We start from the raw sequence: 27,126 nt of genomic DNA on the forward strand, positions 1-27,126 counted from the left end.
ATCAGAATCAGAAGCAGGATTGCAAGGAAAAACTCAGAACCCTTGATTTTACTCCCCAGGTGGCCCTGGTTTCCTCAAGTTGTACAACTTGTTCATCTCCAGGAAAGCTTGTCCCCAGTACCCTTGGGGGTTTTCAGGAGATGTGTGCATTTAATTTGGGTTAAAAATTTCTTGATTCAGTTCAACATTTACCAAACCCTAACTATGTAGGTATCTGTTCTTAGGGATACAAAGATGAGAAGACTGGGTTTAGCATGTATAATTTTTATATTTAAAAAATACAGTCCAAACTTAGAAAAAAATTATTTGTTTAATATGTATTTTGGGCCGCAACGGGTCTTCCTTGCTGTATATGGGCTTTCTCTGGTTGCTGTGAAAAGGGGCTATTCTCTAGTTGCAATGCATTTGGCTTCTCATTGCAGTGGCTTCTGTTGTTTCAGATCACAGTCTCTAGGGTGTGTGGGCTTCAGTAGTTGCCGACACATGAGCTTAGTTACCCCGTGGCATATGGAATCTTTTCGGACCATGGATGGAACCTATGTCCCCCTGCATTGGCAGGTTGATTCTAGACCACATGGGAAACCCCACACATTTTATTTTTTTTTTAAAAAATGAGGGATGGTGATTTCAACAAATGATATTTTTAGGAACAATGGCATAAAAGAGATTACAGCATAATATTAAATATTCTCTGAAGCTACGGGTAGGATAAATTTTCAATAATTTTAAATAAATTCATATTTATGGCTAAACGAAAAGTTCAATTAATATTTAAAATTTCTTGAGCAGAACAAGGGTAAAGTTCAGGGAATTATGCTGTCTGGTTATTATTTCACTGTAGGAAATTTCCCTGTTCCTTTCCCTTTCTCTTCTATTTCCTTTCCTTACATATTTGTCGAGTACTGACAATTGTGGGTGGCACTATATTAGGTGCAGAGGATATGAAAAGAGTAAACAGTCCCTGTCTTTAAGGAGTTTGCAATTAAGGGTATAAACATTCTTGAAAATTTAACTGCTTTTGTAGAAAATAAACTCAAAGAGATTTAAAAGGAGACAAGCCTTTGGTGACAGCACACATTCAAGTTTAATTATTAAGAATCTCAGAAGCAAGAATACAACTGCATTCTTTGTCTAAAGTACTTAAGAGGGACTTTACAATCTATTAGCTCAACTAGGAGAGCTGTCAGGTTGCTGGAATGAAACAGGTAGTCTTGTTTCTTCCTGAATTATAGAGACAGCAAGTGGGATTGGAAGACCACAGGGGACACATCTTTGAAACTGTGTCTCTGATGTCACATTAACAACCACTTTCCTTTTCCTTCTGAAGTGAAAATAAAGCGAAAGCAGTAGAAAAGGGGAAATAATAAAAACAGATTTATAGTCACTCTATATCGCATAATTCAATAATTTCAGGAAGATATTTGAAGAATTTCTTTGTCTTGTGGATATTTATCTTTTTCCAAGTCAAGAGAGTTTAGCAACATGACAACATAATGAGCAGTTCAAAAACACTCTTAGGTGACTAGTTTGCAATCAAAGCATACTTTATAAATTCCTATTATTATTCCCACTTGCTTTATGAAAAAAACAAAAAAACTTCTGCCTCATTCTCTTTAGAGGATTTCCTTTCTCAACAGCATGCCCTTTCAGCAGTTCATTTCTATAACATCAACTGCCAATGCTAATTGCAGAAGCGTCATGCATAGGCATTGAGGGAGACCTCAGGGATAACATCTTTATCTTTAAGTTTTATAGAACCCAAGACTGCTTTTATCTTTTAATTCTCTCTGCAGCAGCTGCACTTATCTTTCAGGAACAGATTTGAAATGTGAGGAAAATGTTAACAAATTTGCCAGCATGTAACCTTTCCTTTCCAATATCATTAAGGATTAGGATGAGTGACTCATTTCCTATATGATCCTTATGCAATTGTGGTCATTACTGATCCCTTAATTATAGCTATTAGATGCCATGAAATTTCAAAGCCCTTTGCAACCTTCCTATTATTTGCAAACCAAGCCTTTTATTTCAGGGATGCCTATATTACTGTTTCAGTATTCAAGCATATTTCTTTAATAGGTATATTTTGTATCCTTCTACTTATAAAGGAAGATAATATTAATGAGGAATATCTCAAATGATCTCCCCACTCCCATGATCCTCACAAAATATTCATTTTTAATTAATAATAGATAATGTAAAGAGATATACATTTTAAAAATTAAATGCCTAGAAATCAAATTCCACTTTAGATACAGAAAAAATCATTGATATGCCTGACTGAAAATTACCATTTTTTCTTCATCCAGATAGCAGTTATGTTGTTAAACTCAAATTCATGTGCCCAATGTATACAGAGGCCAAAAAAATGTTGGGGTATGGAGCAAAGAAAGGTTTATTGCAAGGGCCAAGCAAGATGTATGGGTGGCTCATTCTTAAAAGACCCAAACACCCTGGTAGATTTCAGAGAAGGGGTTTTAAAGGCAAGGTGAAAAAGAGAGTCACAGGGTGTGTGATCAGCTGGTAAACAGTGCTGAGGTTGATGGATGGTGAGGTAACAAGGTGTTGTCACAAGGGTTAATTAACATCAATTGTCAGGCTCCAGACAGTCTGGGGGCTGTGTATTCACAGTTGTCTTGCAGTTTATTTCTCCCATTTGGTGGGATATTCAGTATCTGCAAAACAACTCAGGAATGGGCATCAGACACTGTTATCTATGTCCTGTAGAAAGAAACTAAAGATTCTATGACTCTGCTATATGGCTCTTTTGTTGTTTAAATTGTTACCAGTTCTCTTGGCCCAATTGATATTTTTTGTTACTAAATTTCACATTTCTTCTGTCATTAATCCTTGAGCCAGTTTGTGAGACTCAGGTGAGGCCTGGAAGACTAAAGTTTTTTCTACAATCAAGAGGCAGGCAGCAAACATGGGGTGGGGTCTGTCATGGGAAGGTCCCAATAGGGTCCTGCTCAGTTACAGTAATAATAATGATAATAATAATGGCAGCTGACATTTATTTTGTGCTTATTCTGTGACAGCCATTATGCTGCCTTGGAATATTTCACTCATTCACACGATAATTGTAGAATCCACATCTCACAGATGAGGTCTAAAACATGTAGAAACTGACATAACTAAGATTTGAACTTTTGTCTTCTAGAACCAGCTGCTTCTGCCTCCACACACACATTAGTCACTGTTGTATATTTTGTTCGTTGTTTACCTTGCTATCAGATGCCCATGAGGAATAATGCAAACTGATTTATTTGGGATGTTTCAGAGATATATTTCACATGATCATGATTTTCTTTTTTCTGTCCTCCAAACTGTCACTTTATTTTCTATCTATAAGGTCTAATGCATTTTTATGTGATTTTTTTTTCTTCTGAGAGCATGATTGCTTATTTCTGTATTCCTTGTATACAGCACAGTTAATTCTGGCAAACAGAAGACATTTAGTGAATATTTACTGACTGAGTAGATTTGCACATAATTTTTATTTAAAAATGGATCAAACTATGCATATAATTTTGCTACAATTTATTATCCAATAACAATTTCAGAACACCAATTAGTAACATTATCCTAAGTCAAAAAGTTCACTTTGATACATTAAATAACTGATTAATTATTTGAGAAATGGCATTACTAGATCAAAGGGCTTATACATTTTCAAGTTGTGGTAGACATTGATAAAATTCCGAAAAGGTACACCAATTTACATTCTCATCAAAGAAGTAGAGGTAGAATAAAAGCATGATTGGATAAAATATAGATTTGATTTACTGCTACAACGAATTACTACAAAATTCTGAGCAAGTCACCTAAACTATGTGTAAGAGTTTCTTGATAAGATCTTGGATGGAGATTTCATTGCCTGTTGTAATTACAATTCAGAAGGAGCCACCAGATGTATAAAGAACACTCAAAATTCAAATATAAGAGAACGAACCATTCAATTCAAAGTAGAAAAAATATCTGAACAGAGATTTTAGTAGAAAAGATATAACGATGACAAATAAGCCTATGAAGACATGCTTAACGTAATTTGTTACTAGGAAAACAAAAATTAAAATTACAGTGAGAATAGTTAAAACAATAAAAAAAAAAAGCTGACATTAGCAGTTCCTGATGAAGATTCAAGGGATTAGCTCTGATAGAGTGCCTGAAGAACTATGGACTGAGGTTAAAGACATTGTACAGGAGGCAGGGATTGAGACCATCCCCAAGAAAAAGAAATGCAAAAAGGCAAAATGGTTGTCAAAGGAGGCCTTACAAATATCTGTGAAAAGAAGAGAAGCAAAGGCAAAGGACTGAACGAAAGATGTACCTATTTGAATTCAGAGTTCCAAAGAATAGCAAGGAGATATAAGAAAGCCTTCCTCAGTGATCAATGCAAAGAAATAGAGGAAAACAATAGAATGGGAACGATTAGAGATCTCTTCAAGAAAATCAGAGATACTAAGGGAACATTTCATGCAAAGATGGGCTCAATAAAGGACAGAAATGGTATGGACTGAACAGAGGCAAAAGATATTAAGAAGAGGTGGCAAGAATACACAGAAGAACTATACAAAAAAGATCTTCATGACCCAGATAATCACGATGGTGTGATCCCTCACCTAGAGCCAGACATCCTGGAATGTGAAATCAAGTGGGGCTTAGGAAGATCACTATGAACAAAGCTAGTGGAAGTGATGGAATTCCAATTGAGCTATTTCAAATTCTAAAATATGATGCTGTGAAAGTGCTGCACTCAATATGCCAGCAAATTTGGAAAACTCAGCAGTGGCCACAGGACTGGAAAAGGTCAGTCTTCATTCCAATCCCAAAGAAAGGCAATGCCAAAGAATGCTGAAACTACTGCACAATTGCACTCATCTCACACGCTAGCGAAGTTATGCTCAAAATTCTCCAAGCGAGGCTTCAGCAATACGTGAACCGTGAACTTTCAGATGTTCAAGTTGGATTCAGAAAAGGCAGAGGAACCAGAGATCAAATTGCCAACATGTACTGGATCATCAGAAAAGCAAGGGAGTTCCAGAAAAACATCTACTTCCGCTTTATTGACTACACCAAAGCATTTGACTAAGTGGATCACAACAAACTGTGGAAAATTCTGAAAGAGATGGGAATCCCAGACCACCTGACATGCCTCTTGAGAAACCTGTATCCTAGTCAGGAAGCAATAGTTAGAACTGGACATGGAACAACAGACTGGTTCCAAATCGGGAAAGGAGTACCTCAAGGTTGTATATTGTCACCCTGCTTATTTAATTTATATGCAGAGTACATCATGAGAAACGCTGGGCTGGGTGAAGCACAAGCTGGAATCAAGATTGCCAGGAGAAGTATCAATAATATCAGATAAGCAGATGGCACCATCCTTATGGCATAAAGTGAAGAACTAAAGAGCCTCTTGATGAAAGTGAAAGCAAAGAATGAAAAAGTTTGCTTAAAACTCAACATTCAGAAAACCAAGATCATGGCATCTGGTCCCATCACTTCATGGCAAGTAGATGGGGAAACAATGGAAACAGTGACAGACTTAATTTTGGGGGGCTCCAAAATCACTGCAGATGGTGACTGCAATCATGAAATTAAAAGACACTTGCTCCTTGGAAGAAAAGCTATGACCAACCTAGACAGCATATTGTAAAGCAGAGACATTACTTTACCAACAAAAGTCCATCTAGTCAAAGCTATGGTTTTTCCAGTAGACAAGTATGGATGTGATAGTTGGGCCATAAAGAAAGCTGAGTCCCAAAGAATTGATGCTTTTGAACTGTGGTGTTGGAGAAGCCTCTTGAGAGTCCCTTGGACAGCAAGGATATCCAACCAGTCCATCCAAAACAAAATCAGTCCTGAATATTCATTGGAAGGACTGATGCTGAAGCTGAAACTCCAATATTTGGGCCAATATTTGATGTGAAGAACTAACTCATTGGAAAAGACCCTGATGCTGGGCAAGATTGAAGGCAAGTGGAGAAGGAGATGACAGAGGATGAGATGGTTGAATGGCATTACCGACTCAATGGACATGAGTTTGAGTAAATTCTGGGAGTTGGTGAGGGACGAGGGGGGCTGCTGTGCTGCAGTTTATGGGGTCACAAAGAGTCGGGCATGATTGAACGACTGAACCGAACTGATGAGGATGTGAGACAACTGGAATGCTTCTTAATTGCTGATGCAAAATGGTGCAACTCCTTTGGAAAACAGTTGGACAGTTTACTATGTAGTTAAATGTATTTGTGCCAATAGTAATGAGTGGCAATCTCACTACTATTTCCACAAGAGACACATAGTTTATATGTACATCAAAACCTAAGAGTGAATGTTTATAGCAGCATTATTTATAATTGCCCAAAACAGAGACAATTAATATCCTTCACCATGGGAATGGATAACCCAACTATGATATATTCATACAATAAAGTAATGCTCATCAATAAAATGAAACAAACTATTGATACAAACCAATAATATGGATACATCTTGAGTGAATTATGCTAAGTGAAAGAAGTCAGTCACAAAAGACTATTGTATGATTTATTTTCTGTCTCTCTCCCCATGTACAGATATGAGATAAAGTTATTTTTAAGGCTGAATGAGAAAATTTTTGCATATAAAATTCTCTCTGCCCTTTTGGGCTACTAACTCTTTTTAGTGTGCATCGTGTATCTCCATTATACATTAACTAGACCTCAGAAGATGCAAGAATACCTCCTCAACCAAAAAGAGCAATTTTCTCCTGGTGCCAGCAAGGTAACTCCTTGAGAGACAAGATTCCTTTCTAAATCCTGTCAGGAGTCATGATGACCCACTTCTTGCCTTGTATGTGCAGATCTGGGCCATGTAAACTGTCAGTCTCTTACTTTGATGTGTGACCCTTTGTCTCGAAAACATGTACAGCTGTGCTTTGACTTCTATCCAGCAGAACAGTCCTCAGAGCTTTCTGAAAGACTATCTGCTGGGTTATAACCCTCGGATTGGCTCAAATAAAATTCTCTATTTCTTTCTTAGATTGACTATTAATTAATTTTTCATCAAAAATATAAACATTCTGGGAAAGATAAAGCTAAAAGCACAGAAAAGAAATCAGAAGTTTCTAGGGATTGGGAGTGTGTGAGGTATTGACCACAAAGGGCAATGTAGAAAATTTTTCTTTGACTGATAGAGTTGTTCTGTTTTTTAATCGTGGTGACCTAAGATTTTACACATTCATCAAAACTCATGGACTTCTATACCAAAAACAGCAAATTTATTGTATATAAATTAATATAAAAGACATAGAATTTCAAGCAAATAAAAAACAGAGAAGTTTCAGAAACTAATTTTGACACCTGCAAGGCATTGAGAAGGCATGGTGAAGACTGCTGTGTGCAGGTGTGTGTGTGTGTGTGTGTATTTTTATTGTTAATATTATTATTGCTACCATTGCCTATAGTTTCCAGATTTCCTTAGGTAACAAGAGATGATTAGTCTTGTTTTCCTCTCTATTGTTTCCAGTTCAAATGCAGAGACAGAATCATTTAATTATTGCTAGATTTGGATTTTGTTTCTGGGATTTTGTCTTGATTTATTACCCTTCTCATTTTACAAACAGATGCTCATTTAGATTGAGCAAGTGGACACATAAAGTCTTCCAACTTACTTTGGGATCAGAATCTTTAATAGATCTAGCTTATTTATTTTCCCATTGAATCAATTTCCCTGTTTTAGCAAGGTTATATATTAATATAACTCCAAATGTATTAATGTTACTCAAAGCGTCAGTCTGTGGAAATCTTAGATAGTTTGTATTTCTTGTCATATACTTTTGGAAGTTAAAATTATCCTTCAGTTATAAAAAGACAAGGTTGTCTAACTACAGTATTAATAAAATTGTATCTAGAAATTCTTTTAGGTTCCTCTGAAGAAAATACACTTTTAAATTAAGATAATATAATTACCATTTTACTCAGATCAAATTAAACTTGATCAATTCATGTAAGAAAACTGTTAGAAGTAAAACCATGCATCACTCTAATGTTTCTTACTTAGCTTTTGATTTTTGATCTAACTTTATATTTTGAAGTGTCATATGACACATTTAAACTGTGGAGTTTTATCAAAGTTGGCTGAAAGGTTTACCAAAACTAGATTTTTTTTTTAGGTGAATGTCTGCTCATCATATGAAATGATAAGAGCCTGTTTTTGTGTGCAAATTGAGAAAGTATTCTTGAGATAGAGATCTGAGATAGGTAACAGGTGTTACCACAGCTAGACAAGATATTTCTGTGGGCATTTATTAAATGCCCAGATACTATGGAGAGGGCAAACCTCCATAAAGGAATAGAAAAATGGGAAGAAGCTTATTCAGTGTCATTAATGTTTAGGATAACACTGAGGTGACAGTGAAGGAAGAAGGGTGAGAATAGCATCATCAAAAGTGATGCTTTTTTTACCCCTTAGAAAATGCTTTCCCTGTAGAAGCATTTTAGTAATTATTATTCCATTACAATTTTGCTTTTTCGCCTTTATTTTCCAGTTAAGAAATGAAATTTAATGATAGTTTTTTAAAAATAAACAATTTGAAGAGGTTTTAAGCTATGACATTGAGCCAGTTATTAAATCTCAAGTGTTATTGAAAAATAAAGAGATTTATGCCTCAAACTGAGCTTCCCTGTGGCTCAGTCGGTTAAGAATCTGCCTGCAATGCCAGAGACCTGGGTTCAATCCCTGGTTTGGGAAGATCCCTTGGAGAAGGGAATAACAACCCACTCTAGTATTCTTGCCTGGAGAATCCCCATGGGCCTAGCAGCCTGGTGGGCTACGGTCTATGGAGTTGCAAAGAGTCAGATACGACTGAGCAACATTCCTCAAATTGTACTTATTGCAATCATAGTTATTGCAACAGCTTGGATTATTTTACATAATTTTCAGTTCATTTCAGTTCAGTCACTCAGTCGTGTCTGACTCTTTGAGACCTCGTGGACTGCAGCATGCCAGGCTTCCCTGTACATCACCAACTCTTGAAGCTTGCTCAAACTCATGTCCATCCAGTCGGTGATACCATCCAACCATCTCATCCTCTGTTGTCCTCTTCTCCCCCTGCCTTCAGTCTTTCCCAGCATCAGGATCTTTGCCAATGAGTCATCTCTTCTCTTCAGGTGGCCAAAGTATAGGGGCTTCAGCATATAGTATATCAAATAAATGAATGATCCAAAATAGCAAGAAGATATAGTAAAGACCCTCTTTGTTGGTATGAGGAGTATCTAAAGACATACCTTGTCAACATGATTTGATCGAAAGGAATTGTGAAAGTATATCCCTGGTCTCCCAAGACAACCTAATGCGGCACAAGGAAACACAAAATCAAATGACATCTGGTTTCTAATGAGGGGGCCATGGACCAAAACTGACTTCTGTGGTTTACACAAAATTTCCTACATTCTAAAAAGCTTTCCAGCCTCTTTCTACTTATATTTAGTGAGTATTAAATTTATTAGAGTAGCTCTAGCTGTGCTGAGAAGGAAAAAAAAGGAAACCCTTAACCTCAGTGTCTTTAAATAACAAAGGTGTACCTTCTGCTAAGGCAACAGCAAGTTGTAGTTTGAGTTGTTGTCCCACAGAGCTCCTTTCCAAGTAGGGACTGTGAGGCCCAAACATTTCCATCTTGAACTTGGTAACCTGTTCTTCACGTCCTCGGGCTAGAAGCAATGCATCCCCAAGTACTCACATTCTTTAGGTGAGAATTGTTCATATGATGATCTCTAGATGCAGGGAGGCTGGGAAGTGAAGCTTAGCTGTGCTTGAAAGAATATGAAATAATTGGGTGAATAAATAGCATTGTCTCTGTTGTTGTTTAATCACTACGTCTGACTCTTTGTGACCCTATGAACTGTAGCCTGTGAGTCTCCTCTGTCCATGGAATTTTCCAAGCAAGAATACTGGAGTGGGTTTCCATTTCTCCTCAAGGGCATCTTCTCGACCCAGGGATTGGACCTGGGATTGAACCCACGTTTCCTACATTGACAGGTGGGTTCTTTACTGCTAAGCTATCTGGAGCTAACTTCAGTTCAATCACTAAGTCAAGTACGACTCTTTGTGACCCCACGGACTGTAGCATGCCAGGCTTCCCTATCCATCACCAACTCCTGGAGCTTGCTCAAACTCATGTCCATCCAGTCGGTGATACCATCTAATCATCTCATCCTCTGTCATCCCCTTCTCCTCCTGCCTTTAATCTTTCCCAGCATCAGGGTCATTTCCAAAGGGTCAGCTCTTCACATCAGGTGGCAAAAGTATAAGAGCTTCAGCTTCAGCATCAGTTCTTCCAATGAATATTCAGGACTGATTTCCTTTAGGACAGGTTGGTTCTCCTTGCAGTCCAAGGGACTCTTAAGAGTCTTTTCCAACACCAGAGTTCAAAAGCATCAATTCTTTGGCACTCAGTTTTCTTTATAGTCCAACTCTCACATCCATACTTGACTACTGGAAAAACCATAGCTTTGACTAGAGGGACCCTTGTTTTTGTTGGCAAAGTAATGTCTCTATTTTTTAATATGATGTCTAGGTTGGTCATAGCTTTTCTTCCAAGGAGCACACATCTTTTAATTTCATGGCTGCAGTTACCATCTGAAGTGATTTTAGAGCCCAAGAAAACAAAGTCTGTCACTGTTTCCATTGTTTCCCTTTCCCCATCTATTTGCCATGAAGTGATGGGACTGTATGCCATGGTCTTAGTTTTTTGAATGTTGAACTTTAAGCCAACTTTTAAAATCTCCTCTTTCACTTTCAGCAAGAGGTTTCACTTTCTCCCATAAGGGTGGTGTCATCTGCACATCTGAGGTTATTTATATTTCTCCAAGCATTCTTAATTCCAGCTTGTGCTTCACCTAGCCTGGCATTTCACATGATGAACTTTGCATATAAGTTAAATAAGCGGGGTGACAATATACAGCCTTGACATACTCCTTTCCCAATTTGGAACCAGTCCATTTGTTGCCATCCAAACCCAATTTGTTCCATGTCTGATTCTAACTGTTGCTTCTTAACCTGCATACAAATTTCTCAGAGGGCAGGTAAGGTGGTCTGGTATTCCCATCTCTTTAAGAATTTTCCATTCTGTTGTGATCCACATAGTCAAAAATCTTTGGTGTAGTCAATAAAGCAGAAGTATATCTTTTTCTGGAACTCTCTTGCTTTTTCTATGATCCAGCAGATGTTGGCAATTTGATCTCTGGTTCCTCTGCCTCTTCTAAATCCAGCTTCTACCCCTGGAAGTTCTCTGGTTCATGTACTGTTGAAGCCTGGCTTGGAGAATTTTGAGCATTACTTTGCTAGTGTGTGAGATGAGGGCAATTGTTCAGTAGTTTGAACATTCTTTGGTATTGTCTTTCTTTGGAATTGGAATGAAACTGACCTTTTCCAGTCCTGTGGCCGCTGCCATTTTCCAAATTTACTGGCATGTTGAGTGCAGCACTTTAATAGCATCTCTTCAACAGCATCATAACAGCACCATCTGGAAACCAAGCCACATATTTTAAAAATGTTCATGGCACCTTCTCATTTCTATTAAAATAAACAGATTTATTTATTTTGAAAAATGAGATAAGTTAAATGGCTTGATTTTTTTTATGCTCAACCACTGTTTTCTAAGAATAACATGAAAAGTGAAGTCGCTCATTCGTGTCCAACTCTTTGCAACTCCATGGACCATAGTCTACCAGGCTCCTCATTCCATGGACTTTTCCAGGCAAGAGTACTAGAGTGGGTTGCCATTTCCTTCTCCAGGGGATCTTCCCAACCCAGGGACTGAACCTGGGTCTCCCACATTGCAGGCAGATGCTTTACAATCTGAGCCACCAGGGAAGTCCTCAGAGCTAAAATTTGGTTGTAGAATTTCAGACGTCTTTTTCTTAGATCCAATACCTTTTCACCATGGATAATTTAGGATTGAGTCATGAACTCGATTAGGAAGACATGAGTTCTGATTAACAGTGTGTCTGAGATAATTAGTTATTAATATATCATATAATCTATATTATTTCTAAAAAGAAAATAAACCCTGAAAAACAGTGTGCCTATCTAAAAGAGATGTGAATGTTAGATTTCTGTGATGCCGTAGAATATCTTCATTTGTATTAAATCTATTTACTATTTTGTTTATTCATCCCCTAATTCATTTATGAACTCAGTAGATAGTTATTGAGTCTCTAATAATAGGCCAGGTACCCTCCCAGAGTTTAAAGATAAAGATGAAAATAAATATGTTCCCTACCTTTCAGTTCAGTTCAGTTCAGTCACTCAGTCGTGTTAGACTCTCTGAGCGCGACCCCATGAATCACAGCACGCCAGGCCTCCCTGTCCATCACCAACTCCGGAGTACACTCAAACTCATGTCCACAGAGTCAGTGATGCCATCCAGCCATCTCATTCTCTGTTGTCCCCTTCTCCTCCCACCCCCAACCTTTCCCAGCATCAGAGTCTTTTCCAGTGAGTTAATCCTTGGCATGAGGTGGCCAAAGTATTGGAGTTTCAGCTTTAGCATCAGTCCTTCCAATGAACACCCAGGATCAATCTCCTTTAGAATGGACTGGTTGGATCTCCTTGCAGTTCAAGGGACTCTCAAGAGTCTTCTCCAACACCACAGTTCAAAAGCATCAATTCTTTGGTGATTAGCCTTCTTCACAGTCCAACTCTCACATCCATACATGACCATGGGAAAAACCACAGCCTTGACTAGACGGACCTTTGTTGGCAAAGTAATGTCTCTGCTTTTTAATATACTATCAAGGTTGGTCATAACTTTCCTTCCAAGGAGTAAGCGTCTTTTAATTTCATGGCTGCAATCAGCATCCGCTGTGATTTTGGAGCCCAAAAAAATAAAGTCTGACACTGTTTCCACTGTTTTCCCATCTATTTCCCATGAAGTGATGGGACCAGATGCCATGATCTTTGTTTTCTGAATGTTGAGCTTCAAGCCAACCTTTTCACTCTCCTCTATCACTTTCATCAAGAGGCTTTTGAGTTCCTCTTCACTTTCTGCCATAAGGGTAGTGTCATCTGCATATCTGAGGTTATTGATATTTCTCCCAGCAATCTTGATTCCAGCTTGTGCTTCTTCTAGCCCCGCATTCCTCATGATGTACTCTGCATATAAGTTAAATAAGCAAGGTGACAATATACAGCCTGATGTACTCCTTTTCCTATTTGGAACCAGTCTGTTGTTTCGTGTACAGTTCTAAATGTAGCTTCCTGACCTGCATACAGGTTTCTCAAGAGGCAGGTCAGGTGGTCTGGTATACCCATCTCTTTCAGAATGTTCCACAGTTTATTGCGATCCACACAGTCAAAGGCTTTGGCATAGTCAATGAAGCAGAAATAGATGTTTTTCTGGAACTCTCTTGCTTTCTCCATGATCCAGCGGATGTTGGCAATTTGATCTCTGGTGCCTCTGCCTTTTCTAAAACCTGCTTGAACATCTGGGAGTTCACGGTTCACATATTGCTGAATCCTGGCTTGGAGAATTTTGAGCATGACTTTACTAGCGTGTGAGATGAGTGCAATTGTGTGGTAGTTAGAGCATTCTTTGGCATTGCCCTTCTTTGGGATTGGAATGAAGACTGACCTCTTCCAGTCCTGTGGCCACTGCTGAGTTTTCCAAATCTGCTGGCATATTGAGTGCAGCACTTTCACAGCATCATCTTTCACGACTTGAAATAGCTTAACTGGAATTCCATCACCTCCACTAGCTTTGTTCGTAGTGATGCTTTCTAAGGTCCACTTGACTTCACATTCCAAGATGTCTGGCTTTAGGTCAGTGATCATGTTATCGTGACTATCTTGGTCGTGAAGATCTTTTTTGTACAGTTCTTCTGTGTATTCTTGCCACCTCTTCTTAATATCTTCTGCTTCTGTTAGGTCCATACCATTTTTGTCCTTTATCGAGCCCATCTTTGCATGAAATGTTCCCTTGGAATCTCTAATTTTCTTGAAGAGGTCTCTGGTTTTTCCTATTCCCTACCCTATTCCTATTCCTATTTCCTAATTCCTATTCCTATTCCTAATTCCCATTTCCTATTCCCTACCTTTAAAGAGGTTCTAATAGTTGGTGATGGACAGGGAGGCCTGGTGTGCTGTAATTCATGGGGTTGCGGAGAGTCGGACATGACTGAGCGACTGAACTAGACTGAATATTGTTAGAGTTATTTATCACTACTTAAAAAAAAAAGAAAAACACCTTAAATAGTAGACTCGAGCAAGCAATTTTGAAGTAGAAAAACAAGAGTTCTGCAAGGTAAGAAAATTTGCCACCCTTCCCTTAAGTGGTTAGTAACCTGGTCACTGAACAGCAACAACATGGTCCTACACTCTTTAACCGTGTGTCAGGAATACACTTGATCAGCTTCTCTGGTCCTTTAATCTAGCCTCACGTGGTCTTGTGTGAAGTGAAGAATGCTAACATCTTCCATTTGTTTGGGGTTTTAGTTCTGTGAAGAAGTCAAAGATATTATTATATATATATATATCCCCTGAGGTAGAACCCAAAGGACTCTGCCCCAAGAATGCACTATTTCTTCTTGGCTGATCCTCCCTTGTCTCTGCATCCCTTCCCTTCCCTGATTAACAGCTGTCCAAATCTACCTACTGGGACTTAGGGTAGGTCATGGAGGCTGGAGTCTGCCTCCTACAAACAAGGAACGGTGGAGCGGGGACGCAGAAAGGCTTTCATGCCCAGGAGCCCCACAGGGTCCTACTTGGTTTCACTTTCAAAGGATAAAAAGTTATACTAAATTATATAGTAACAGTTGAAAAACACTACTTTTCCCCTGAGGTTGTCTTCTAGTATCCTTTCTTCCTGCTTGCCTAAACTATATGTGTTCTCTCTCAAAATTTAAAGAATTCCTAATATCATTATATTTTATTGATGTTATCAAACTTTTTACAGTCTGCTGCTGCTGCTAAGTCGCTTCAGTTGTGTCCGACTCTGTGCGACCCCAGAGATGGCAGCCCACCAGGTTCCCCTGTCCCTGGGATTCTCCTGGCAAGAACACTGGAGTGGGCCGCCATTTCCTTCTCCAATGCTTGAAAGTGAAAAGTGAAAGTGAAGTCGCTCAGTTGTGTCCGATTCTTAGCGACCCCAGTCTAGCTCGGCTTATTTAGGTCAGGCTATGGGGCAAATGGAACAGGGTAGGTTGAGAAAACAGTAGTTCTGGACAATGATAGACATAAGGAGTATGATACTTGTTCTTGGCTTCAGCAATAGAGTGATGAATGCCTGTTAATACATGTTCTGAGGGCAAATGAAAAGTGAGACGACAGAATGTGGTATTAGATTGAAATGGACAGGACAAGTACGATACAGAGACCCAGGAGTAACAGGAGTTAGTATTAGGGCCTTAAGAGGAATGAAAAAAGCAAAAAGACACTACACAGTGAAAATAGTTATTTTGTTCACTTATGTGTGTGTGAGTGTGTTGGGTGGGTGTGAATTTATTTCATGACTTTATCAAGAAATCCAACATGCCTGCTGGTAAAGCTATCAGCTAACTGGGAATTGAAGGAAACTTACTTCAACTTGATAAAGACATCTACAAAAATCCTACTGCTAACATAATCATACATCTTAATGAAAGAAGGAAAGCTTTCCCCCAGTGATCAGGATGGAATGCTTTCCCCTATGACAGAAATCAAGGATGTTTGTCACTATTTCTATCCAGCTTTGTATTAAAGCTAATAAGTTTGTTTTCAGAAACAAGGTCAATTCATAAGAATAATTGTATTTTGATATCCTAGCAATAAATATTCACACACCGGAATAAAAAACATGTCATTTATAGCATCAAAGTTATTTAATACTTAGAGATAAATATGACAATGTGTAAGATATATACATTAAAACTATAAAATGTTACTTAGAGAAATTAAAGAGAGCCTAAATAAAAGGAGAGAGATATCATTTTCATGGCCAGAAAGATCAATATTATCAACAAAATTACAGTTAAAATCTGAGCAGATTTATTTTGGTAGAAACTGTCAAGCTGATTTTAAAATTCATATTGTAATGCTAAAGAACTGTTATTCCAAAACGGGGTTTGGCTCTTTGTGGGTGTTGAGTTGAAAGACGACCAAGTGAAAGATTATAAGAAGGAGGCATTGTTACTTGCAACAAACAAGGAGAACACCAGGGATCTTTCTCAAGTGGTGTCTCCCTGAACAACAAAGTTGGGGAACTTTTAAGCTAAGAGTACACATACATTCTGGCTTCCCAGGTAGCACAGTGGTAAAGAATCCATCTGCCAATGCAGGAAACATGGGTGTGAAACCTGGGTTGGGAAGATTCCCCAGGAGTAGGAAATGGCAACCCACTTCGGTATTCTTGACTAGAGAATTCCGTGGACAGAGGAGCCTGGTGGTCTACAGTCCATGGAGTCACAGAGTTGGACATGAATGAGCACATACAAACATACATATTCATGAAACACTCATACTCAGAGTCTCAGCTTTGTTTTATTGAAATCATGAGGGTCAGAAGAGATCCCATCATCCTTCCTCAGTTTCAGTTTGGTGGTTGAGCACTCCAGGCTAACCTTTACGGCTGAAACAGAACTGGGAGTCTTCACAACTGATATATTAATATTATCTTTACCATTATTAAGGGCTCCCTGGTGGCTCAGATGGTAAAGAATCCACCTACAATGCATGAGATCCAGGTTTGATCCCTGGGTCAGGAAGATACCCGAGAACGAAATAGCAGCCCATTCTTCACTTGTAGCTCAGTTGGTAAAGAATCTGCCTACAGTGCAGGAGACATGGGTTTGATCACTGGGTTGGGAAGATCCCTTGGAGAAAGAAAAAACAACCTACTCCAGTGTTCTTGCCTGGAAAATCTAATGGACAGAGGAGCCTGGTGGGCTGCAGTCCATGGGGTCGCAAAGACTCAGGCACGACTGAATGACTAATACTTACTTGCAGGAATTCTTGCCTCAAGGATCCCATGAAAAAGAGGAGCCTGGCAGGCTATAGTCCATAGGGGTCGCAAAGAGTGAGGCACCGCTGAGTGAATAACACCTTCAATATTATTATTTTCATGCCTGAGTTCTGACAAAATGTAGTCCACTGGAGAAGGAAACTGCAAACCGCTTCAGCATTCTTGACTTCCCTGGCGGCTCAGTCGGTAAAGCGTCTGCCTACAATGCGGGAGACCCAGGTTCAATCCCTGGGTCGGGAAGATCTCCTGGAGAAGGAAATGGCAACCCACTCCAGTGTTCCTGCCTGGGAAATCCCATGGATGGAGGAGCCTGGTGGGCTACAGTCCATGGGGTCGCAAAGAATCAGACACAACAGAGTGACTTCATTTTCTTTCAGCATTCTTGCCTTGAGAGCCCCATGAACAGTACGAAAGGCAAAAAGATGAATTGAAAGATGAACCCCTCCTAGGTTGATAGGTATCCAATATGCTACTGGAGAAGAGCAGAGAAATAGCTCCAGAAGGAATGACGAGGCTGAGATAATGTGGAAAAAACACCCAGTTGTGGGTGTGTCTGGTGGTGAAAGTAAAGTCCAATACTGTAAAGAATAATATTGCATAGGAAACTGGAATGTTAGGTCCATGAATCAAGGTAAATTGGAAGTGGTCAAACAAAAAGTAGCAAGAGTGAACATAGACATTTCAGGAATCAGTGTTCTAAATCAGATACTTTGGAATCAGTGAACTAAAATGGATGGGGACAGGAGAATTTAATTCAGATGGTCAACTGTGGGCAAGAATCCCATAGAAGAAATGGTGTAGCTCTCATAGTCAACAAAAGAGTCTGAAATGCAGTACTTGGGTGCAATCTCAAAAATGACAGAATTATCTCTATTCATTTCCAAGGCAAACCATTCAATATCAGAGTAATCCAAGTATATGCCCCAGTCACTAATGTCGAAGAACCTGAAGTTGAACAATTCTGTGAAGACCTACAAGACATTCCAGAACTAACACCAAAAAAAAAAAAAAAAGTCCTTTTCATCATAGGGGACTGGAATACAAAAGTAGGAAGACAGGAGATACCTGGAATAACAGGCAAGGTTGGCCTTGGAGTACAAAATGAAGCAGGGCAAAGGCTAAACGAGTTTTGCCAAGAGAACACATGGGTCATAGCAAACATCCTCTTCCAACAACACAAGAGATGATTCTACACATGGACATCACCAGATGGTCAATACTGAAATCAGATTGATTATATTCTTTGCAGCTAAAGTTGGAGAAGCTCTATACAGTCAGCAAAAGCAAGACCGGGAGCTGAGTGTGGCTCAAATCATGAACTTTTCATTGCAAAATTCAGACTTTTATTGAAGAAAGTAGGGAAGGCCACTAGGCCATTCAGGTAGACCTAAATCAAATTCCTTATGATTATACAGTGAAGTAACAAATAGATTCAAGAGATTAGATCTGAGAGAGTGCCTTAAGACTGAGGATAGAGGTTCATAACATTGTATAGGAGGCGGTGTTTAAGACCATCGCCAAGAAAAAGAAATGCAAAAAGGCAAAATGCTTGCCTGAGGAGGACTTAAAACAGCTGAGAAAAAAAGAGAAGCAAAAGGCAAAGGTAAAAAGGAAAGATAAACCCAACTGAATGCAGAGTTCCAAAGAATAGCAAGGAGAAATAAGAAAGCCTTTTTAAGTGAACAGTGCAAAGAAATAGAGGAAAACAATAGAATGGGAAAGACTAGAGATCTCTTCAAGAAAATCAGAGATACCAAGGGAACATTTCATGGAAAGATAGGCACATAAAAGGACAGAAACGGTATGGATCTATCAGAAACAGAAAACATTAAAAAAGAGGTGGTGAGAATATGCAGAGAAACTATGCAAAAAAGGTCTTAATGACCAGGATAACCATAATGGTGTGATCACTCACCTAGAGCCAGACATCCTGGAGTGTGGAGTGAGCTTTAGGAAGCATCACTATGAGCAAAGCTGGTGGAGGTGATGGAATTCCAGCTGTGCTATTTTAAATTCTAAAAGATAATGCTGTTATGGTGCTACACTCAACATGCCAGCAAATTTGAAAACTCAACATTGGCCACGGTACTGGAAAAGGTCAGTTTTCATTCCGTCCCCAAAGACAATGCCAAAGAATGTTCAAACTACCACACAATTGCACTCATTTCACATGCTAGCCAGGCTTCAACAGTACATGAACCAAGAGCTTCCAGATGCACAAACTGGATTTAGAAAAGGGAGAGGAGCCAGAGATCAAATTGCCAACATCTGTTGGATCATAGAGAAAGCAAGGGAATTCCAGAAAAACATCTTCATTGACTATTCTAAAGCCTTTGACTGTGCATCACTACAAACTGTGGAAAATGCTTAGAGCTGGGAATACCAGACCACTTTACCTGCTTCCTGAAAAATCTGTATGCAGGAAAAGAAGCAACATTTAGAACCAGACATGGAACAATGAACTGGTTCAAAATTGGAAAGGAGTATGTCAAGACTGTATATTATTATCACTCTACTTATTTAACTTATATGCAGAGTGAAAGAAAGTGAAAATGAAAGTCACTCAGTCATGTCTGACTCTTTGAGACCTCGTGGGCTATACAGTCCATGTAATTCTCCAGGCCAGAATACTGGAGTGGGTAGCGTTTCCCTTCTCCAGGGGATCTTCCCAACCCAGGGATTGAACCCAGGTCTCCCGCATTGCAGGTGGATTCTTTACCAGCTGAGCCACAAGGGAAGCTCAAGGCTGTATATTATTACCCTGCTTATTTAACTTATATGCAGAGTACACCATGCAAAATGCTGGACTGGCTGAAGCTCAAGCTGGAATCAAGATTTCCAGGAGAAATAGCAATAACCTCAGATATGGAGATGATAACACCCTAATGGCTGTAAGTGAAGAGGAAACAATAACCTCTTGATGTAGATGAAAGAGGACAGTGAAAAAGCTGCCTTAAAACTCAACATTCAAAAAAATGAAGATCATGGCATCCAGTCCCAGCACGTCGCAAATAGATGGGGAAACAATGGAAACAGTGACAGACTTTATTTTCTTGGGCTCCAAAATCACTGCAGATGGTGACTGCAGAAATGAAATTAAAAGACACTTGCTCCTTTGAAGAAAAATTATGACACATGTAGACAGCATATTAAAAAGCAGAGACATTACTTTTTACCAAAAGAGTTACATCTAGTCAAAACTATAGTTTTTCCAGTAGTCACATACAGATGTGAGAGTTGGATCATAAAGAAGACTGAGTACCAAAGAAAAGACTGAGTACCAAAGAAATGATGCTTTCAAACTGTGGTGTCGGACAGCAAGGAGATCAAGCCAGTCAATCCTAAAGGAAATCTATCCTGAATAATCACCGGAAGGGTTGATGCTGAAACTGAAGCTCCAACACTTTGGCCACCTGATGGGAAAAGACAACTATTGGAAAAGACCCTGATTCTGGAAAAGATTGAGGGAAGGAGAAGAAGGGGGCAACAAAGGATGAGTTGGTTGGATGGCATCCCCTAGTCAATGGACATGAGTTTGAGCAAACTGGGGGAGACAGTGAAGATAGGAAAGCCTGGCGTGCTGCAGTCCATGGGGTTGCAAAGAGTGGGACCCAGCTGAATGCCTGGAGAACAACTTTCCTTGTCTGAAAACAGGCAATGTTTCTGCACTCTTTTGTTCCCTTAGAGTCATTAATTGCTGAGACCTGTTCAAGGACAAGCATTGTGACCACCTTTAGATCACAAAATGGCTTAGACCAAAAATGTCTTCTCATATCTAGATAGCTTTGCTTTGTCCTCTTTCTCTGGGGGCCTTCAGAAATACATGTCACCCCCAGATTTGAAGATGCTTAATAAAGAAAAGTAGTCAATGGCTAATACAACCTGATTTTAAGGTTTATTGTAAAGCTACAACATCAAGCCTGGGATATTGGCATAAAGTTAAGCAAATAAATGGAATCGAAGGAGTCTAGAAACAGACTCATAAATATGAAAAGTTGATATTTGACAAAAACACAAAGATAGTTAACTGGAGACAGGGTCATTGCTTTCCAGAAGTAGCCTGGAATAATTGGATACCTCTGTGTCAAAAATAAGTCTAATCTTAAACTTGCATTATATAAAATATTAATACAAAATGGATTATAGACCTAAATATAAAATCTAAAACCATAACACTTTCAAGAAAACAAATCAGTTAGACTAGAGGATTCGGACTTTTTTTTTCATTCTGCAACTCCATGTGTTTTTCTGAAGTACCTGGAAGGAGGGAAAATGTACTCATTTTAGCTGCTGCTGTTGCTGCTACTAAGTCACCTCAGTCGTGTCCGACTCTGTGTGACCCCATAGAAGGAAGCCCACCAGGCTCCCCCGACCCTGGGATTCTCCAGGCAAGAACACTGGAGTGGGTTGCCATTTCCTTCTCCAATGTGTGAAAGTGAAAAGTGGAAGTGAAGTCGCTCAGTCATGTCCGACCCTTAGCGACCCCACGGACTGCAGCCTACCAGGCTCCTCCACCCATGGGATTTTCTAGGCAAGAGTACTGGAGTGGCTTGCCATTTCCTTCTCCGACTCATTTTAGCTAGAGAAGGTAATAAAAAAAAATAATCTGAAAACACTGGAGCAAAACTTGTTCTAAATTGTAGTCTTGATTAAGACCCTCTGTATTTACATTCACGTATAACCTCTAAGGGGGGACATTCATTTTGATAGTGCCCAAGATAGGACCTTGCAAATAGTTGGTAGTTAATGAACACATTCCTTGGATAAAGTGAAAAAGTCTATAGACAATGTCAAAGAAAAATTATGCTGGACAGAGTTAAACAGGAAAGAAAGATGTTATTCAAGGCTGTTGCAATAGGGTAGAGAGATTTAACCTAACCCTGGGAAACAGAGGCCAAAGGATTTTTAAGCCCTTTGCTGAGCTGATGGAAAAGTATTGGAGGACTTCAGAGGAGGTTGTGCAGTGTTAGGCCATCTGTGCTTGCTAAAGGTACTTATCAAAGATAGACTTCTATCTTCCTACGAAGACTGGGAGTTAGAATCCTTGTCTTTCTTGATGATTAAATTGCAAAGGGATGATTCCCAGGTCCTTGAGAGAAACATCCTTGAGTTGTAAAATGGGCAAAAGGTTAGGAGAAAATTTATATCTCAAAGGGACAGAGAAATAGTTTATGATGGAAAGCCTTATAAAGTCCTGGCTCTAAGGGAAATCAGGAGTTTATAATCTAAAAAGGGCTTAAACTAGGGGCTTCCCTAGTAGCTCAGCTGGTAAAGAATCTGCCTGCAATGTAGGAGACCCTGATTTGATTCCTGGGTTGGGAAGATCTGCTGGAGAAGGGAAAGGCTACCCACTCAAGTATTCTGCCTGGAGAATTCCAAGGACTGTATAGTTCATGGGGTCACAAAGAGTCAGACATGACTGAGTGACTTTCACTTACCTTACTTATCATCATGATACAAAGCAATAACTTAATAACTTACAGGAAGGGTCTATGATATCTGTTTATATGAAAATACATGCAGTTTTATTTGTTTTAAGGAGAAATACTGTAGCATAATACAGTAAGTTCTATTTGAGTCTCATTATTGTGATTTTTGATGATCTGGTTTTGTGATGATGATTCTTTTCTGGACAGCTAAATGGGCTTTTTTTGGTCTTTTTAATATATCTAACTTTAATCATTAACACAGTTGGCTTTACTAGAACAGACTCAAAAAGTTATCAAATATTTTGTGCATTTTTAATTTATAAAATTACAAGTTACATGTTAATTTCAAATTGTCATGCCACATTTTGCTAAATTATCATGTTGAAATTATGTATTTGAAAAGATTTAAGTTTTGCTTGTTCTTCTAACATAGGGTAGTAAACCACAGTGCAAGTTACTTTTAAGAAAAACATTCATTTTTTGGAAATTTTTGCATTAATTAGGTGTTGGCTAAAAAAAAAAGGTGCACAACATAAAACTTAAGAATTATGTTTTATTTGGCAGAGATACTGAGGACTTAAGCTCAGGAGAGGCGTCTCAGATAGCCCTGAGGGACTGTTCTGAAGAGGTGAGGGAGGAGCCAGAATATACAGGAGTTTTGCTAAAAGAACAAATAAACAACAACAAAAAAACAGGTAGTCAGAACATGGAAAGATTACTGTTAAAGAAACACCAGGCATCTCAGATTCATGAATTTAGCACCTTATGATGCATGAGAGATGTAAGAGTCTAAACTCATTGAAATCATTCCTTTGATTTGCACCTGAACTATCTAGGGCTAGTATCCTCCTTTCTCCAATCTGGATCCCCTCGGATGGTGGGGGCTGTTGCAGTGGCCAGTAGCTTGATGGTTGTAACATCTATTGTTTATTGATGTAACAGGCAACATTCTTTGTCTGGCATAGGTAAATTTAAGAATTAAGCTGTGTAGTAAATTAGAGACAATTCTAATACATAATTATACCCTTGTTGTATTATATACAACTGTTGTAACTACAGAGGTTTCAAGGATTTTTAAAAGAAAATGTAGATAGAGAAGAAGCTGATTTTTATTCAAATACTGTACTTATAGTAACAGTGATTTAGAAGGAAGCAGAGACACCCAAGGCAGTCACCTGAGTAACTAAGAATTATTCCTAAACTCTGTAAAAGGCTAGAGAATTTTACTGAAAAGGTTGGTGATGGGATAAATATTTATCATTTTCTGAGTTCAATTTCTGCAAGAGTTCATGGGTTCAGTTTGGAATTCTCTTCCACAAGGAAAAAGAGGCTGCTCTGGTGAATTGAAGGATGAGGATGTAATACAATTATTACTTCTTTCATATTCACTTTGCTACAAATTAAAGATAAAATCTGTGAGTAGCAGGATCCAGGGACAATTTTAACCTTGCCACTGCCAATGCTCAGAGATAGCAGAACCTTTCTCCATCCACTATGACCCACCTCTGGCTCAAACTTCCAGTCATGGTTGAAAATGTGCTGGTGCAAAAGCCAAACTGGACAAAAAAGCTGAGTGATATGTTGACATGGCTGCTTTCATGAAGTCTGAACAAGAAGCTGAATTCATCTTCTCTCAGTTGCTTATGAAAATGTTGTAGGAGTCCATAGATCATCTTGGAGGGTTGTCTCAAATGCTGAGAAAATGAGGGAAGGTTCCAATGGCTTGAGAAAACAGAGAGAAAGATGACAAGGAGCTCTGAGGTATCGGCAAGTGATTTACTGTCTCTTTTGGAAAAAAAAATTCCCTAGTGTTTCACAAGCCCAGAGCAAAGTCATTTACTTGAAAATGAAAGGAGACTACTACTGTTACTTGGTTTAGGTTACTGCTGGTGACGACAAGAAAGGATTATGGATCAGTCACAGCAAGTCTACCAAGATGCTTTTCAAGTTAGAAAAAGAAAATGCAACCAAAGACATCCTATTGTATTGGGTCTGGGCTGTAAATTCTCTGTGTTCTATTGTGTAATTCTAAACTTCATGGAGAAAGCCTGCTCTCTTGCAAAGAGAGCTTTTCCCCCCTACAGTTTTATTGAAATATAATTGACATATTATACTATATATTAAGGTGTACAACATGAAGTTTTGAAAAATGCATATGCTGCAAAATGATTACGACAATAAGCTGGGCTAACATTTATCACCTCACATAGTTACACTTTTTTTCCTTGTGATGAGAACTTTTAAGATTTACTCTCTTACAACTTTCAAATACACAATAAAACATTAACTATAGTCATCATGTTGTAGATAAGACAACATGTTAGAAAACAAATCTATGTTATTTATCTTATAACTGGAGGTTTGTACCATTTAACCATCTTTACTCAGTTACCTTCCCCTCAGCAACCACAAGTCTGACTCTGTTTCTATGAATTTATTTTAATTTCACATGTAAGTGAGATATATGTTCAGTTCAGTTCAGTTCAGTCGCTCAGTTGTGTCCGACTCTCCGCGACCCCATGAATCACAGCACGCCAGGCCTCCCTGTCCATCACCAACTCCCGGAGTTCACTCAAACTCATGTCCACAGAGTCGGTGATGCCATCCAGCCATCTCATTCTCGGTCGTCCCCTTCTCCTCTCGCCCCCAACCTTTCCCAGCATCAGAGTCTTTTCCAGTGAGTCAACTCATCGCATGAGGTGGCCAAAGTATTGCAGTTTCAGCTTTAGCATCAGTCCTTCCAATATACAGTGGAAGTGAGATGTATGTATATAAAGATATATATGTGTATATACATGTATATATATGTTTTTTCTTTCTCAGTCTGACTTATTTCACTAGCACAATGCCCTCAAGGTCCATCCATATTGTTGCAAATGGTAGAATTTCCCTTTTTTTAATGGCTGAATACTATTCTATTATATATGTGTGCCTTATTTTATTTATATATTAATCTGTGGATAGATTGTTCACCTTTGATGATGCCATTGCTGAACTTGATACATTTAAGAGTCACACAAAGATAGCATGGTAACAGGCTAGGCATGTTAGGCATGCCTAACATGAGAGGCATGACAGGTAACTTGACATTGTGAACACTGGATGCCCAAGTGTTGGAACAGGAGAGGAGGGGCAAATTACTCAGCCTCCCAACTCTTACCTATCGCATTTTGAAATTTACACATTTGTTATCCATCCTGCCCCACAAACAGATTTTTTTTGACAAGTGTATATTAATTTTATTTCAATTTCTATTTTTTTCCCATAAAGTTTTTGTTTAATGTTAGGGGAATAGAGTCAGTTAATATTTAGAAATTTACCTTTTCTTTCTTTCTCTTTCTTATTTTTAAATTATACATTCAGACTTGATTTGCTTTCCCATTTATTCAGCTCTTATTTTAACAAGATATTTTATCTTGCTTTAATAAGGTATTGTTGTTTCTTCATATAGGTTTTGAACCTTTATTACATTTACCTAAATATTTTGTCATTTGGCTATTATCAATTAGATTTTTTAAATTGAGATATAATTGACATTAAACATTAGTTTCAAGGTGTACAACATAGCAATTTGATATGTGTATATACTGTAAAACATTTACCACAATAAATCTAGTTGACGTCCCTCACCATATATAATTTTTTTTTCTTGTGTTGAGAACTTGTACTCTCTTAGTAATTTTCAAGTATACAATACAGGCATATCTTGGAGTTTTTGTCAGTTCAGTTCCAGACCACAACAATAAAGTAAACATTAAAATATAGTGATGTGAAGAACTGACTCCTTGGAAAAGACCCTGATGCTGGGAAAGATTGAAGGCAGGAGGAGAAGGGGACGACAGAAGATGAGGTGATTGGATGTAATCACCAACTCAATGGACGACTGGATGGACATGAGTTTGAGCAAGCTCTGGGAGTTGGTGATGGACAGGGAAGCCTGGTGTGCTGCAGTCCATGGGGTCGCAGAGTCAGACATTACCGAGCAACCTAACTGACAATATTGTGTCACACAAATTTTTTGGTTTTCCAGAGCATATAAAAGTTATATTTATACTATACTTAGTAGAGTCTATTAAGTATGCAATAGCGTTATGCCTAAAAAATAATGTATATACCTTAATTAAAACATACTTTATTGCTAAAAATGCTAACCATCATCTGACAATGAAGAGTTGCAACAAACTTTCATTCTTGTAAAAAAATGTAACATCACCAGATGTTCAATACCAAAATCAGATTGATTTTTCTTTGCAGCCAAAGATGAAGAAACTCTATACAGTCAGCAAAAACAAGACCAGGAGCTGACTGTGGCTCAGATCATGACCTCTTTATTGCAATATTCAGGATTAAATTGAAGAAGGTAAGGAAAACCACTAGACCATTCAGGTATGACCTAAATCAAATCCCTTATGATTATCCAGTGGAAGTGAGAAATAGATTCAAGGGATTAGATCAGATAGAGCGCCTGAAGAACTATGGATGGAGGTTCGTGACATTGTATAGGAGGCAGGAATCAAGACCATCCCCAAGAAAAAGAAATGCAAAAAGGCAAATGGTTGTCTGAGGAGGCCTTACAATAACTGAGAAAGGCAAAGGGGAAAAGAAAGATATACCCATTTGAATGCAGTGTTCCAAAGAATAGCAAGGAGAGATAAGAAAGCCTTCCTCAGTGATCAATGCAAAGAAAGAGAGGAAAACAATAGAATGGGAATGACTAGA

The 27,126-nt window shown here is 38.6% G+C and overlaps 1 pseudogene; it reads left to right on the forward strand.

The window, feature by feature from the left end:
- The window catches only part of LOC129550090 (14-3-3 protein zeta/delta-like), a 96,687-nt pseudogene that overhangs the window by 27,867 nt on the left and 41,694 nt on the right, over positions 1-27,126 (forward strand).

The sequence above is a fragment of the Moschus berezovskii genome, chromosome 21, assembly GCF_049115385.1.
Source record: "Moschus berezovskii isolate FMDL1 chromosome 21, NW_MosBer_1.0, whole genome shotgun sequence".
Classification (NCBI taxonomy): domain Eukaryota; kingdom Metazoa; phylum Chordata; class Mammalia; order Artiodactyla; family Moschidae; genus Moschus; species Moschus berezovskii.